Below are 15,986 nucleotides of genomic sequence, written 5' to 3' on the forward strand. Positions count from 1 at the left end.
ACTCCCTCCTCCCTCATATACCTCTCAACTCCATCCCTCCACCTCATCCTCGGTCTACCCCTCCCTCTCCCTCCCTCCACCTCACCTACATACACCCTCTTAGTCAGTCTTTCATTCTCCATTCTCTCCACATGTCCAAACCACCTCAGTGTATTTCTCTTTATCTTCTCAACCACATCCACATCCACCCCACAACCTTCCTTCACTTCTTCATTCGTCAACCTGTCCCTCCATGTCACTCCACATGCTCCTCTCAAGTAACTCATTTCCACTGTTTATGTGGTACTGCTGACTTGTTTATATTGTACTGCTGGCTTCTTATTTTTTTCGTATCATTTCACTGTAGTCTTGCTTGGTGTGCTGTTGTGTGGTGTGGTGTAGCAGCCGATGTAGTGATATATCGGCCAGTGAGCAGCTTAGATGTCACAATTGCTGCACTCCACATCATACCACACCATACCACAATCTGATCTCACCACACACCGTACCATACAACACCAAACCACAGTCTTATCATACCTCATACCTCACCATTTATAGGCACTCCACACCACAACACACTTAACCACTCCACACCACGCCACACCTAACCACTTTACACCGCACCACACCTAAGCACTCCACACCACAATAGATCACCCTACACCACACAACAATATGCCACATTTACAGCACAACAAATCAAGCTGCACTACACCACATCACACCACAGCGCACCACAACACATTACTGGGAAAGGGATAAATGCAAGCTTGCTGTATTCTGGTGTATTTATGTCTTGGTAACTGATAACAGGGATTTTTTTTTTCCATTTCTAGATCGCGTCTGGAAAATTGGTCGCAACCATGAGAGAGAGAGAGAGAGAGAGAGAGAGAGAGAGAGAGAGAGAGAGAGAGAGAGAGAGAGAGAGAGAGAGAGAGAAACTTATCTGAGCCCTATTTCCCTCTAAAAATGGGATGAAAATTGAAAACTGAAAAAATATATCGTGTTATACTCGACAGACTCCGGCAGTATTCAGGTGGTAAATACAGTATACCTCTTATCTCACCCTCCCAGTCTCTCTCCATCCCCTTCCACTTTTCCTCCCTCCTCCTCTTCCTTTCTCTTCCAGCCCTCCACTGTTTACATCCCCTCCTCCTCCTCCTTTCCCATCCTCTTCTCCCCCCTTTCTCTCTTTCTCCTTTATCTCCATTCCTCACTCCCTCTTCCCCTCCCCCTCCCCCTTATCTGACCCTCCCAGGCTCTCTCTCTCCCTCTCTTCATTTCCCCCACACTTTTTCTTCCCATTTTCTCCCTTCTTCTCCCATTTGTCCTCTTCCCATTCTCTACCCTTTACATCCGTTTCCTTATTTCACTCTCCCTTTTTCTTCTCCATCCCAGCCTCTCTCTCTCTCTCCCTCTCTCACTTTCTTCTTCTTCTTCCACGTCCCTCTCTTTCTTTTCTGTCCTCTCTCTTTCTCCAACCTTTCACATTCCCTTCCTCCTTCCTCTCCTCTAAGCCTCTCTCCTCTCTTTTTACTCCTTCTCCTCTCCCTTCACACACTCTCTCCTCTTTTCATTTCCCTTTCCAATCTTCATTCCCTCTCTCTCTCTCTCTCTCTCTCTCTCTCTACTCCCCTCCCACTCCATTTCAGCCGTGGTCTCCCCCCCAAATTTCCATAGAGTGGGGAGGGGGCTCAGGATCCCTTCCATCAACGCGAAACAGTTTATGTCACTCTCCTTCCATTCTGTTCACACCCAGTTTTTCCCCCAACCCATTCCTAACACTTTTCCTATCATCATCATCATCATCATCATCATTATCATTATCATTATCTGTTCTGTTGATCTTCCTTCTTTTTATTATTTATTTTCTGCGTTAATTTGTAGCTTTTCACCTAACTTCTCCTTTGTTAATCTTTATCATCATCATTAGTATTATCATCATCTTCAGTATTTATTGTATTTTTTCCTCGTCCAGCAACACAAGCACTACATCCATCTTTCTTGCATTTTCTTCACGCCCATTCTCTTATATTTAAACTAGCAGGGGTACTCAGTGTTGCTTTGGCCAAAAAGGCGAACGCTCTAATCCTGTTTGTTTTAGTTCAGTCCTTCTTTCTACTCCAGAATGAACATGTTGCTTCTGAAGGGAGATTATAAGAGGTCAGCGTGAGGAAGGCTTCATTTGGGCCATCACTCTCCCTCCTAAGAGAAGGTTCGGTCCTGCAGCCGACTCCATAAGGACTTTTACTAATCATGGTGCACATACTCTAATGATCTAATCTAAACTCCTTAGTTCTCTATATATCCCTCTTATCAACGTAGCCCATTAATGCATCTTTTTTTCTTAGGTATGACTATGTACTGTATGTGGAACTTTAATAACGTCAGTGTACACAAGTAGGCGGTTGTGTTGGTGATTCTAGACTTGGTGTGTTTTCATCTGACAAAACTACGCAGCTCTCAGGAATTCAATACTATTTCGTAGTTGTATGAAATTTTATGAACATTCGTCTGGAGGTAGGTACGGCTCTCTTTGGTTACTAGTCAAATCAGCCCTCTATTTTGAACACACTTGGCCAACAACTGTTTTGAAAGTGATTAGGGATTTTTATCAGGTTATAACAATGTCCTGTAGTTAAGGATATGGTCACGAAATACTATCGGCAGCAAAATTTCTGTTGCCTCTCTTAGTTTCCCTGCCATGGAATTACAAACCTACCATGTTTTTACTTTAATTTGGCCCAGATTTTCGCCCTTTTCCAACTTATTTCACGTAGCCCCATGGTAGAAAAAGACAATACTACGGTTCTACGTCCTTTCCACAACACTTCGTTACTTGCATAATTTTCTAATGTTAATCTCTTGTTATTACTCAGTATTCAAGATGGAGAGATGGCAATTACAGGCCAAGATTACAGTTACTTGAAATCGAAGCAAACTACACTGATGACACTGATCTAAGGCCACATAAAATAATCAGTGTCGCCTGCTGCAGATTCACCACTAGAGAGAAAAACAAGAGAGATAACGGGACTTTCGTTGCCCATAGTACAGTCTAAAGTACTCACCAGCACCCGACTAAAATGCAGGAGTACACACCAGTAGCAGATATTGATTGCCCAAGTACTAACAGGTAGCAGACCTAAAATGTTCAAGTACTCACCCGGAGCAGACCTAAAATGCCTAGGTAATCACAGCAGGAGACTTAAATTAACCAAGTACTCATCAGCGGTTGACCTAAAATGCCAAAGAACTCAATACCAGCAGACCTAAAATGCCCATGTACTCACCACCAGCAGACTTAAAATGCTCAAGTACTCACAGGCAGCAGACCTAAAATACTCATATACTCACCACCAGCAGACCTAAAATGCTCAAGTACTCACAGGCAGTACACCTAAAATGCATCACCGTCAGTCTCACCTGCAAATGAGGGGAAAAAAAAAATCCAGTTATACTCTTTTCACTTTCACCTGGCCCTAAAACTGACACCTTTCCAGCTTGAATGTTTACCTGGGACAATAGATTAACACCTGATTCTGGTTCCAGTCATGAAGAAGTGCTATGGTAAGAACGAAGGGCAGCAGCACCGTCATTTTCTGCCATTACGTAAAATAAGCTGCAAAAGGACGAAAATCTGGGCCAGGAACTAAATGGTGCCGGATTCGATGACCAGGTTGTCCATGTTTACTTAGGTCTCTTTTTACTCTAGACTGTTCGTACCTAGAAGTGGAAAAGAGATCTTGATTGTAATTTAGAGGAATGCTTGTTGTTTGGGGGAGACTGCGACTTGCCAGAAACTGAATATCTGCCATAGTGACCTTTGTGTATTCAACAGGCATTAGTCTTTGCCTTCTTTCTCTTCACGATTAATGTGCACCAATACCCTATACCCACTTAAATTAGTTCAAAATCTTTTAAAACTCCGTTGGGCTGTAGTTAACCCTTATTTAGGCTAAGACAATCATTAATTATTTCCAGGATATCCAGTTTATTCAGATAACGGAAGTCTTTCCCCATGAAATAGTTCATAATGCTTTCACTGAAGTAGAAAATATAATATATGGCAGATTTAATAATAAATATTCCAATTCACATGCATGTATGTTAGACCTTTATATTATCTGACAGCTAGGACTTCTTTCTTTCTGTCTACCCATCTATCAGTCAGTCTGTCTCTGCACTATCTATCTATCTATGACCAGACTCCTTAAATTTTGAGGGGGTGGTCACAGACAAATCACCCCCACGTCACCCTGTCCTTCTCCACCTGCCTCTCCCCCACTCCCCATCATCTCACACTACCCTCATTCATATACCTCTCCATCCCATCCCATCACCTCATCCTCAGTCTTCCAATCTCCACTTTACCCCTCCATCTCACTCACATACACTCTCCTAGCCAATCTCTCACTCCCCATTACCTCCACAAGACCAACTCATCTGAAATATCGTTCACGTAAATATAACAGACATGAACCCGCTAAAAAATAAATAAATAAATAAATGCTACAGAGTTTTGAAATGCACTACGAGCGAATGTTTTTTTCTTTTGTTTTAATTTCATGAAAAAGTTTTGAGTTCACTATGGCATGAATGGGTGAAAAAATGGATGAAGGAATTTGCATGAATGATGATGAAGCATTGTTGTACTGCCATAACATAGCGGCGTTGTTTATTAATTCATTTTTACGTTTATAAATGCTGGTATGAATGGACTGGGCGCGAAACACGATAATATGAATAACATCCCCTGCAAGCGCCCCCTCAGGCACGCACGCATGCACGCATGCACACGCACACGCACACGCACACACACACACACACACACACACACACACACACTTTCCATTATCCTCCTATTCGCTCCCCTTCCCCTTCCTCATATCCCCGTTTCTATCACCAGTCTCTCTCTCTCTCTCTCTCTCTCTCTCTCTCTCACACACACACACACACACACACACACACACACACACAAACATACACACACACAAATTCTGGCACTTTATCCTTGGATCAACAGCAACTTCCCCACAAACTTTTATTACAATCCTATCATTTTTTTTCTTAATCCAGAGAGAGAGAGAGAGAGAGAGAGAGAGAGAGGCAAACAAACAAACAGACAGGAATGAAAGCATGACCTATTCAATATTCGGTGTCGGAAGTAACTATAGACAACTACTGTGCACATACCGAGTTGCAGTGTCCTAGTCGTCACGGCATAGAGTACATGACTATACTCATTCATACCATCATTCAAGCCATTCATTTGGACTACAATTGGCTATCAAGTATTCAGTACACCCTCTCTCCCTCCCTCCCTCTCTCTCTCTCTCTCTCTCTCTCTCTCATATCGTTGCAATATCAGTGGGCTGCCTACGATATATATATTCCGTCAACGGCATTACCATTGTCATTACTGTTTTTGGCACTACAGCGCTGCCATCGCATCACTACTGTCGATACTATCATCATCACTACAACCGCCAACAGGTATGTCGTCACTACTACTTTTGCTAACAGTAAAATTACCACTACAGCTAAATTCACCATTATCACTACTGTCATCATCGTCATCATCATCATCATCATCATAACCGATACCAACATCATTATTACCACCAGCATAATCATATATCATCATCACCATCATTACCACAATAATTTTCATCATCACCATCATCATCATCATCATCATAAGTATGGTTACAATCACTATTATTTTTTTTTTTTTTACTTAGTTTTATGGATTTCTTGGAATAACAGAGTAAGACGTCCTTCCATGTATTTTGACGTGTCGGCATCCTGTAGAAGTTACCTATATGACAAATACAGTCCTTCAATTCCACAGACACTGCAACGCCAACACACAATTCTTTAACTCTAAAATCTCTCTACACCTACACCCATACTTGATGCAAAAGTGGGAGGGGGTCTCGTTTCTTCTGCAGCAAAATGTGACGATCCCCGGCCCTTCGGATTAGCTGCCCTCCAGAACCCATAAAACACGATTAGAATGTGCCTAATACAACTGCCCGCCAATATTAGGCATGTGCAAGCCGGCCGTTACTATTATTGCGGTAAATAGCTACTTCCATTTTTGTTCTTCAGAGAGTGGGGGTTCCGAAGTTAAATTACCTTAATCTAGAAAATCAGAATTGAAAAACAAAAAATGTCCCTGGTCACCTCTTGGATTCATATCACTGAGCGTATGGCACAGTTGTCTCCAGCCGAGTTCTCAACCACTAGATGACAGGCGCCTATATTACGTTACATTCAGTAAAATGTCTTTGAAATTTTCTGCCAAAGTTACAGCTCCCACAGTCAATCAGCAACCACGACAGTCACCACGGAGGCCTACCACTAGACCTAAACACGGCCCTTCATTCGCTTCAAAATAGGGCTAACAGGACCAAAATAATCTAAATGGCTTTTAATGAGAGACGATTTCCTTCTGGTTAGGGTCCAGCAGTCTCCCTGGTACTGCTGGAGATTACTTTTACCCAGTCACTGCCAGAAGTCTCGTAAGACTCCCGATGGCAGTCCCGCACAGGTCCCGGCCAAAACCTAGGAACAACAAATTTGCATACTATAAACATTTACTTCGGCTTCGTTTTAGGAAGGGTGAGATTCCCAAGAATGGCCCCCCAAGAGAGGGTGGTGGCCACCAGAGAAGGAAAACGCCGTAGTTTTTCCTTGCACAGTGGTACTCCTTCACCCGGACCAGAGATTAGCCAGGGTAGGACCCGTAGGGTCGATGCTTTCAAGTAGATCATTATATTTTCTTTCCAGTTACAATATTGCAAAGGTGGATGAAGCTATCAAAAATTGTCCTTTGTCTTGCTTCATCATTAACAGCAGCATGGCATCATAATTTACTAGTCATCTGACGTTCTTTGGAAAGTACAACTTTAGTTCCATTACCATTATCATCCTCATCCTGACCGTTTCTCCCACCTATACTGACAGGGCGAGGCATGGTCCAGAAAACAAGGAAAGAGAAACTGTTATAACAGAAGATTTACCAAAAGCATGGCCAGTGAAATGGGTCATACATCACTCAGTCCCCCCGGTTTCCTGCTCCATCTCACAGACCTAACCATCTGCAGGAACCATCTGTGCATTTTTCTTTTAACGTGCTCTTCTCTGTGATATTTGTCAGAATCAATCCGTTATTTGCTTATTTGAAAAAGGGAAGCTAAATTTTTGTCATGTTTTCATCCTTACATATTATACTCGTCTTCTGTCCACCCTATTCAATTCCCCTTCAACATCCCTGTCTCCTCAGCTTCTAAAATTCGCTTCTTCACAATATATTAAAAAACTCAGTCGAAAAAAAAAGGTCATATATCCATTCACACACCCCTAAAGCGTTCTTTTAGCATTTGAAAAAAAGAAAAAAGAACTCACATGAAAAGCTAGAGAGAGAAGAGCAGCGGCAAAAAGGATGAAGATCAAAGGAGACAGTCATCAGAGGGGATCTAACGTGATGACTGACTTCCTGGTCTCTCTCTCTCTCTCTCTCTCTCTCTCTTACTTCTTTACCAAGTCCCCTTATCTCCCTCACTTTCTTACATTTCTCTTCTGCTCTCAATGACTTTCATTCACGCCTTCGTTCACCCTCCGCTTTTATTAAGCTTCGCCATAAACTGTATATGGCGGAGCTTATTGTTTTGGTAAGTATGATTACTGTTGTTCTTTGCACTTTTTTTTCTTAGATATTGATGATATTATACAGGAAGGTACCCTAGGGCAACCCAGGTACTTGTGCCAAACATGAATGACTCTGACCTATTTTTGAAGGTCATATACTCATTTTGTTGCAAAAATTGCATATCTGAAATTGAAATAATTCAGAAACTAATTGAGATACAGCTATTTGGTTGAAAACCCTATGAAAAAAAAGTTTCCTGGAAAATTTTGGCTGAATATTTTGTCATTTAGCCTGGTGGATAGTACCAAATCCATATCTGCTCAGCGATTTCTTTGTAACACGTTTTAGAGAAAACCACAAAAGCTGTCAAACTTTTAACGTTACAGAAATATAGCTGTGATCTCTCATTATCTGAAAGGAATATGGTTACAGTTAAACATACAGTTGGTCAGTTACTGAGACAGATGTAAAGTACCCATGCTTACAAAGACAATTAATACAATACATAGTTATGGCGAAGCTTCCTTATTGTGGTTACTCAGTAAGTAAATAGGTATATGGTAACTAGTTTTTTTCCTTTTTTAACCTGCTAATCTCACACAGTTTTATTCAGCTTGAGACGGGCACCTCGGAGCGAAAACGGCCGAAAGCATATCGATCGATCCTTTCACTACGAGAAAGGTTTTACAATTCATTCTTGTTATCATCAGACAATTTTATTCAGCTTTTAAATGGCCTTCCGTAGCGAAGGCACCAGAATCTATGATGAACTCAACAGTCACTTCTCTATTATTATTATTATTTTTTTTTTTTACTACTCATTTTTGCAACCGTATGATGACGATAATGAAGTTGATGGCTATGATGATGATGAAAAACGCACCTTGTGAGATGAAAGCCTTTACTGAGCAACGACGTTTAACTTGACAAGCTCAGCAGAGCGAATGTCATTAACTTAGTAAAGATCTACACGTCACAAAGCGTGTTTTTGTTCCCATTTTGTCAGCATTATTTGCCATATAATAGTCACAAGATGATGATGATCCTATTTCATTGCAATGGATTTCGCCAAAGCTGAACATAATCACCTGGCAACGACAATGACAATAATAATATAAGTATGAAGGCATCCCATGAAAGGCAACTGATTACAAAATGAATCCGATAATGACCAGGCCTGGAATCACGAGGGAAATGATTACAGACCATTTATTTTTTTTATTATTATTATTTTTTTTTTTAACTGTCCACACCTCAGACAGTGCTACATTTGTGTAAATCTTTTTGTTTCCTGCCGCACCTACAGAGACGGCAAAACATTGCGCCTATTAATCTCTAACTGTCACTCACTCACTGAGCTGCTGCACCGTTGTGAAGAACAGGGTCCAGGCCCTATGGAGGGGATGTTAGGAAACCAAAATTATGCACAGTGGCCGACCTCCTTCCGGGCCGGGTTTCATATAGGGTGGGGCCCGTGAGGGCCGCCTCCTCCATGTGGGGCAGCCCTCGGGGGTCCTGGGCAAGGAGTACTTTCGTAAATTTTTACCTCTGAGACACGAATTCTGGCAAATTAACGGAGCTTCATCTGAGTCTGATAATAAGAAGGCTGAGACTCCAGAGAGTTACTCCCCACGGAGGGCGACCATAGTTTAAATAACCTTAGAAGAAATTTTGCTTAATGGTAGATGTTTACCTAGGCCATGAGTTAGGCTGTCTGGTACCCCCGAGGGCCTCTCTCACCAAGCAGGGCGCCCCCAGTGTACCCCAGGCAAAGCCGTTATGCCCCAGCAGGGTCAACGCCACAGTTATTTACCTAGTAACACGAAATTTTGCACAGTAGTAGACCTTCCCCCGGACAGAAGATATGTATAGATCGAACCGCCGTGGGTCGACACTCCCCTGTAAATTTCTCTCCCCTACCAATACTGCAAAGTTCGGTGCGGCTCAGAGTTCTGCTTTGTTTGATGGTGATAATGATGATGATGATGGTGATGATGATGATGATGATGATGATGAGAGAGAGAGAGAGAGAGAGAGAGAGAGAGAGAGAGAGAGAGAGACAGAGAGAGAGAGAGACTTCCAATCCCTTCTTAAGCCCCCAGTATCAAGAGTTTTAACCCTTTCTTTCCCTTCTTCATTGGGATTCACTTCGGGCCCTACCTACGTCTAGCCTCCTCAGTAATGTTATGTCTATTTTGTATTTACTACTACTACTACTACCACTACAACTACTCTCTCTCTCTCTCTCTCTCTCTCTCTCTCTCTTTCATTTAACCCTCATCACACGTTTACAGTCATCAGAATCTCTTACATATCGTTTCCTAACTCCAAAGATTCACCTTACTTTCTCACTGTTAGAGAGAGAGAGAGAGAGAGAGAGAGAGAGAGAGAGAGAGAGAGAGAGAGAGAGAGAGAGAGAGAGAGAGAGAGAGAGAGAGAGAGAGAGAGAGAGAGAGAGAGAGAGAACAAAGGCTGCGGGTAAATTCTGATAAAGCCAAAAAAGGTGATGAAAGAGAGTGGAGGGAAAAGAAAAAGAAAGGGAGACAAAATGAGAAAGAAAGTGAGGTGGGAATGTGGAAAGAGAATGAAAACGAAGAGGGAGAGGCGACACAATGAAAGAGAGAGAGAGAGAGAGAGAGAGAGAGAGAGAGAGAGAGAGAGAGATTTTTTTCTGCCTCACTTCCCTCATTGTCTCTCCTATTTCCCCCCCCCCCTTTATGTATGTCCTTCCCATACTTACTCCTTCCCAAACTCACAGCATCCTTCCCTAGCAATATCCTTCCCTCTCCCCTTTCCTCCTTCTCTCTCCTCCCTCTCTACCTGCCTCCCTGCATGCCTTCCTCCCTTTCCTCGCCTCCATCACACCCACTCCCACTATCTCTCCCTCACCCTGCTCCAGTCCCTCCCTAACTTCCTACTTTTCTCGACTCACCTTGTTTCTGCCTGCTCCCCCTCCCCCTGCCTACACACTCCCTTTCCAACTCCCTGACCTTCTCTGTGTCCCCCACCCTGCCTCCCTATCCCCCTGCCTGTATATTTGACTTCGTGCCTCCCTCACCTTGTCTCTACCTCTCTGCCTCTCTGCCAGCCTCACTCTGTCTCTGCCTACCTCCTCTCCACCTCACCTTTTCCTACATCCCCTCCTTCCTGTCTACCTGTCTCACATCGTCCCTGCCTGACCCCCCTTCCTGCCTCATCTTGCCCTTGCCTGCCTCACCTTATCACTACCTGCTCACCAACCTGCCTCACTTCGTCCCCAACTAACTCCTTGCCTGCCTCACCTTGTCCCCACACCTGCCCTCCTGCCTCACTCAGCCTTGATGTGACGCTGGTGATTCAATTATAGGGACGAGCGAGTGTGATGGAGGGCAGGCGTCCCCGTCACCACTCCACCAACACCACAATACCGACTCCACCACCACACCATCACCAGCACCACCACACCATCACTCCCATCACAAACACAACCACCACACCTCCACTACTCCCATCACCAACACAACACCACCACCACTCCCATCACCAACACAATCACCATACCACAACCACTCCCATCATCACCACAACACCACACCACCACCACTCCCGTCACCACCTCCACCATTCCAATCACCAACACAACACCACCACCACTCCCATCACCAACACAACACCAAACCACCACCACTCCCATCACCAACACAACCACCACACCACAATCACTCCCATCATCACCACAACACCACACCACCACCACTCCCTTCACCAACACCACCACCACAACCACACCACCACCATCATCATGACACCATCACTACCACATCACACTACCACCACCACACCATCACACCACAACCCTCCACTTAACATTACCACGGCAGGTCATAGTGCTAATAAATTATATATATTTACCTGTTCTTTGACACCTGGTGGCCTAAAAGGAACAACAGCAACAAGAAAAAAAACAAAAACAACAGTATCAATAATAACAGTAATGATAATGATGATGATGATGATTATTATTATTATTATGGAAAGAGATAGAGAGAGAGAAAGAGAGAGAGAGAGGGGAGGGGGGGGGGCTTCCTAAAGTGCGAGAGGACCACAGAACATGAAAAAAGGAAGCGAACGGATGAAAGGGAAGAAAAATGAATGAAAACTGAGGAAAGAGACGAGGGATTAAGAGACCTAGAGGGCATCTGCCGGGAGAGAGAGAGAGAGAGAGAGAGAGAGAGAGAGAGAGAGAGAGAGAGAGAGAGAGAGAGAGAGAGAAGCAAGGATGAAGCAGAGAAGGCTGGAAAGAATGGGAAAGACTGGGAAGAGAGGGAGGGGAAAAGAGAGAGAGAGAGAGAGAGAGAGAGAGAGAGAGAGAGAGAGAGAGAGAGAGAGAGAGAGAGAGAAGGGGGGGGATGAAAGGAATAGAAGGGAAAAGCACAGGGAAAAGTGTAAAAGGAGCTGAAAGGAACCAAGCTAAGGGGAAGGGAAAGGAAAAGAAGAGAGGAAGACTGAGAGGCGGGATGGCAAAGGAAAAAGGGGAGAAGAAGGAAAAGAGGAAGCTGAGGCAGGTAGAACGGACAGAAAAAATGTGAGACAAGAGAGAGAGAAAAAGGAGGGTGAGGTAGGCAGGGAAGAGAAAGAGTAGGATTAGGCAGGGTGAGGCAGGGCAGGTTAGGCAGGGAGAGTGAGGCAGGAGAATTAACTATGACTCATGGGTAAGGCAGGTAGGAGAGGGAGAGAAGCCAAACTGGAGAGATAAGAGGAACAAAAAGAAGACTAGTGAGACCAAGAGGGAAGAACAGACAGGGACGGCAGGGTGAGGGAGGCAGAGTAAAGCAGGGTAAGGCGGGGAAGGACAGCAAGGCATGGAGGGGAGGGATGTGGTAGAAAAAGCTGGGGCAGGTTGGGTGAGTTAGGCAGGGGTGAGGCAAACAGAGTAAGGCACAAAACGAATAACAGCATAAGGTGGACAGGGTGAAGGGTGAGGCAGACAGTGATGAGGCAGAGAAGTGAAGGGGTTAGGCAGACAGTGATGAAGCAGAGAAGTGAAGGGTGAGGCAGACAGTGATGAGGCAGAGAATGAGTAGGGGTGAGGCAGGGAGAGGCAGGTACTAGAAAAATGAAACAATATCACATCCATTTTCCTGGCCCATCAGCATATATAACACACGATATTAATGTCAATATATAGGGTTATTCACCGGCTGAATGGATATCTGAAACTATTAAAAACTCAATATACCCGCTAAACCGCACCTGTACGAGAGGTGTGATGGGGAGATGAGGTGTGGTAGGGAGATGTGGTGTGGTGTGGTGTGGTGTGGTGTGGTGTGGTGTGGTGTGGTGTGCCGTGAAGTAATGGAGAAGTAGGGGGAGCTAAACTTTTGTAGGGGCGATGTGGTGTGTAGTGTGGTGGTTGTGCGGTGAAATTTTGTGCGGTGTGGTGTGGTATGATGTTGTGTGATCGTAAAGAGCTGTGAGATACTCGTGGCGGACAGAGTGGGTACGGTCTATAGCTTAAACTTTTTTGTATTAAAAAGAAATATCACCGTTAATATTAAAGCACTATTTCTTTTATTAATATCTTCTCGTTCTATATGGACAGTAGGTATCAGATTATGACTAATGACAAATGTATCAGGAATTCTTGATTTGTTGTGCTTGCTGTAATAAATAAACTATGATACTAGTTTCTGTTTGATTACCTCGGTACTGGAAACACAATCACTCTCATCATCAACACAGACTTCACACGGCTGCAGGAAAACCCCGTCTCTACGTGGGTGATAGTCTAGCCCTGTGTATCCCATTCAGACTCAGACCAGTTGTAAATATTCTGGTAATCCCCCCCCCCCCAAATTTTATTCAACTGTAGAAAACCCTCTGTTATGAAAAGAATGAGATATATCAGATAAAGAATAGACTGACGGATGAATTACTCCCAGGTGAATAAGATTGTCTGGTATTGTCTGTACTGAAACAAGAAAGTCGTACTACGCAGATGAAATGGGACATACGACAGTTTGTAGTCTTTTTACAGTGGTAGATTCCTCAGAGCTGAAGCCTCCCTTCTCCGACAACTCACCCTCCTCCTCTCGGTGGATAGAAAGGGAGCTGAGGGATGTTTGTATAACCAGGCAGCTCCACCACCCAGTTATATCAGTGCTATAAAATGAAGGCATCCCTCTCCAGCACCCAGCACAATAAAACGAGAGAACATCAGCCAAGGCCGCGGTGGGGACAGCTGCCAAATTAGGGCCATCCTCAGTGTCTCGCCACAACATCTGGACAACAGTTTTATCTGCCAAGTTTAGTGACACAAGCCAGGCTTCTTGGGTCGTGTTCCCGTGGGCTTTGGAGGCTCAGAAGGGAGAGAGATAGCCGGAAGAGTGATAGCCAGACCAAACCCATCCTCAAACTGGCCGAGTACAAATTGGGAACGGATGTCATGAGCAATACCTTTATTTATTACATAAACGCAATGAGGAAAGAACCCAACCTGAAAAACTTTGTCATTGCAAATAAAACTAAACAAAGAAGAAAGCTAAATACATGATTCTTTTGTTCATTTCGTGGTCCCTGGACACATTACATTTTGAGAATTAAAGATTACAGGCAGTGAGAGACAGACTGAGGATGACACTCTGAAGAAGACAGTTCCAGAGCTGGCGAATTGTAAAAGCCGTGTGTGTGTGTGTGTGTGTGTGTGTGTGTGTGTGTGTGTGTGTGTGTGTGTGTGTGTGTGTGTGTGTGTGTGTGTGTGTGTGTGTGTGTGTGTGTGTGTGTGTGTGTGTGTGTGTGTGTGTGTGTGTGTGTGTGTGTGTGTGTGTGTGTGTGCGTCAGTCTGTATAATATAATTCGATATGAACGGAAAGGGTCTGAATATATTTATGTACAGTCGGCATTAAAAGTCATGTCGCTTTTCCTGCGTTTTTTTTTTTTTTTCTGTTGCGTATAAAAATCAGTCTGGTAAATTCCTAGCAAGCGACACTGATGACGCTGATCTGTGGCCAAAGAAAGGAGAGTGAGAGAATGACGTGAAGAGTGTATGTGAGTGAGGTGGAAGGGGGGAAAGGGAGGGCGAGGCCAAGGATGAGATGGAGGGATGGAGTAGAGAGGTATATGACAGAGGGGGAGAGGGTGTGAGCTGGGAGCAGGGCAGTGAAATGGCGGGGGACAGGGCGACGTGGAGGCGATTTGTTTGTGGCCACCCCTTACGGGATTAAGGCGTCTGGCAATAGATAACTCGACAGAAAGAAAAGGCAGCCCAAGCACTGCAGACAGGTAGAGGTAAGGCAGGCCACTTATGAACACCAACCAAGACACAACCTCGCCAAATAAGAAGTAACTACGCACAGTCCTAGCCAATATCTCCTTTACATTTACGGGATTTTGAACTAATTACCCCACAGGAGTATATAGTTTCGCTTAGCAAAGTCTCATCAAATTTCAGTTTGGGTTCTAGACGATGTAAACAAATAATTGGCTCTAACAGGTAAATTAAACACGACAGGTGCGTAAGGCAGGTCAGTTAAGGCAACCACGACAGATGAGTAAGGCAGGTTAACTAAGGCAACCATGACAGGTGAGTAAGGCAGGTTAACTTAGGCAACCATGACAGGTGAGTAAGGCAGGTTAACTATGGCAACCACGACAGGTAAGGCAGGTTAACTACGGCAACCACGACAGGTGAGTAAGGCAGGTTAACTAAGGCAACCACGACACAACCACGCCAGCCAGGTGAAGCCTATCTCGCTCACCCATAAACTGTCCAATGAATCCCTCCCATAAAGTAAGGACTGAAAAAATGTCGAGTCATTCATCTCTGCTGTTTTTTTTTTGTTTTTTTTGTTTTTTTACCCGGCTGCCTCATCCCATCGTCGTTCCCCTCCCCCCCTCCCCCTCGTCCTAAACAAAAATAAACTAAAATAAAAATAATCACTTGATCCTTCTTTCCATTCTCACTAACCATTCACATATAATCAGCACTTTCATCATCATCATTATCATCATCATCGTATACCTTGGTGTCGTTATACCCTAATGCTTCATGCCTCCCCTCTTCTCTTCATCTTTTTTATTAAGTATCGCCATCACCGTAATTCACTGGGAGTTGTGATGGATTGGTGGCTAGAGTATTCATCTTGCCAGACATGTGACCTGAGTCGGGGATTCAAAACCAAATTCCTGGCAGATTTATGAAGTGGTTGCTGGTACTGTGTCCTCTCATATGTCTGTATAAATTAGAACCCTTCCCATTCTGCCGTTGACATACAGACTCTGACACACACAAACACAGTCACTAACCCATCTCGAGTCACATGCATCATTCTCCCTACGGACACCCCATCCCGATTCGTATTCACCAACA

This window comes from Coenobita brevimanus, chromosome 79, assembly GCF_032717465.1.
Source record: "Coenobita brevimanus isolate Jiangsu-jjx chromosome 79, ASM3271746v2, whole genome shotgun sequence".
Classification (NCBI taxonomy): Eukaryota; Metazoa; Arthropoda; class Malacostraca; order Decapoda; family Coenobitidae; genus Coenobita; species Coenobita brevimanus.